Source organism: Bison bison, unplaced genomic scaffold, assembly GCF_000754665.1.
Source record: "Bison bison bison isolate TAMUID 2011002044 unplaced genomic scaffold, Bison_UMD1.0 scf7180017858235, whole genome shotgun sequence".
Lineage (NCBI taxonomy): Eukaryota > Metazoa > Chordata > Mammalia > Artiodactyla > Bovidae > Bison > Bison bison.
Window position 1 is genome coordinate 9,465 of NW_011488808.1, and position 2,277 is coordinate 11,741.

Sequence of the window (2,277 nt, forward strand, 5' to 3'; positions counted from 1 at the left end):
CAGAGCATGGACTCTAGAGGATGCCGGCTTCAGTAGTTGTGGTTCTCAGGCTCTAGAGCTTGGGATCAAGAGTTGTGGCACACGGGATTAGCTGCTCAGCAGCATATACGATCTTCCCGGACCAGTAATTAAATCTGTGTCCCCTGCATTGGCAGGCAGATTCTTAAGCACTGGAACACCAGGATTCTCCTACTGTTGGTATTAACACTCAAATATTTTCTTTTATTTTGGTATCCCAGACCTCACACTTCTCCCTAGGAGAATGAGGCTGATATCGCCAATGTGTGTCTTCTTCACTTCTTGCTCTCTGCTTTAGTAGTAGTATTGTATCTGCTTCATCCGAGGAATATCTATATGCAATCCAACATCTATCCAGGCTTTCTAATTGCCATTACAAATGCAATGTACTTTGTCCACCTTTCAATTGTGTTTCATTTTTGCCGAAGTTCATAATATATTCATCACATTAATAATTTCTTAATTATTAATTTCATCAGCAGCTTAACAGGCTCACTGTCTCTACTCTCTATTACTAATGCCCATGCCATCAGCATCCATGCCATCGGCATCTGAAATACATTTTGGAAAGGTAAGTGTATACATATAGCTGATTCATCTGGCTGTACAGCAGACTAACACAACATTGTAAAGCAATTATACTCCAATAAAAAAAAAAGTGCATTCAGGAGAGCCACCATGGTGACTCCTTTCCAGTCTCCTTGGCTGGTTACTGCTCTTCCTCCTTATCATTCACTTTTGTGCATCTCCTCTTCTCTGTCTTCTAGTTCTGTGCTTTATATATCTATAAACAGATAACTCTCAAGTTATACTTCTAATTTCAACTTATTTTCCTAACTCTGGCTTATATATTTAACTTCCAACTAGGCAGTTCTACAGTAGCTGTCTTAACCGTTAAGATATTTTCTTTCAGCTGGCTTGATTTACATTACTGCATTGGAAACAGATACACAAATCTGTTAGACTGTCACAGTCTAACAGACACAATCACATAGACTGTCAACCTTATGCAGTCCACCAAGTGCAGAACTTGAACTCTCTATAGTCCACTTTGAAAGCTGATCCTATTACTCCATTTGCCAAATGACAGCTTCAACACTTGCCTCTGGCTACCCCAATCTCTATAAACAATGACCTTGGAATTCTCCATTCTATCCAATGATATTGGTGAGTAGATGGAAGAGCAAAGGAGCCAGGGCCTTGGAATACACTGATGAGACCAGGTAAAAATAATGTAGTTTAGAAACTGGGCATTATCAAGCTTTATCTCTCTTGAACCAGAAGGATTTTGAGGAAGAAATCATTTTGGCCTTAGAGATCAGTTCCCAGAGTTACTCATTAGAGAAAAACCTGGAGGAATTGTTTCTTGAGAAAATTTCCTATAGTTAGGGCTGAGGAATAAAATCAATAAACAGAAGTCTAACACTGATTTGGACATAAAATCAGAAAGATTACTTAAAACTCACAATTTCTGTTTAGTCACTGCCCTGTCTCCTTATATAAGAATAGCTCAAAGAGACGGCCATACAGTCATAACGTTAACATTATATGTGTTTTTTTTATTTTTATTGTTCTGAGAACATTTATCATACAAATACATTGAAGTTAAACAAATTATTTCATTCATCTGTTTATAAAGTCATCTCAGTTGAGACCTGAAACATTAAATAGAGTCAGTGCTTTTCTGTTGTACTTTCCCCAATTTCTGAATCACCGAATAATGCAGTTTAATTAAATAGGTGTTTACCCATCTGTGTTTAGAGCATGTCATAAAGCAATAGGTAACCATGTGCTCCTCTACAGTTTACAGTCTCTACGAAGCTTGGATTATGTCAAAAATTCCGTTCAATAGAAATTCTGTCTGAGATAGTGCAGGATGTAAGATGCCTTCTCCCACACACATTCCTTTATAAACAAAATTGGAATCAAGAGACCAAAGAAGGTAGAAGTGGAAGATGGAAGAACCATGTGAGTCAGGTTAGAACCAAATTTCTTGGGTTTACAAAAGCAAGCAGTCTGTCTGTGACCTCAAAATATCCTTTTATAGTCTTGATTTATCTGTCTGTATCTCTATTTTATTTATTTATTATTCCTATCTTTTATTTATTGACTGTGTTACCTGTTTTGTGGGATCTTAGTTTCCCAACCAGGAATTGAACCTGTGTCTTTGGCAGGGAAAATATGGAGTCCTAAACACTGGACACCAGGGAATTCTGTATCTCTAAATAGTTGTAAGCATTGGCACCCACCATGGTTTCA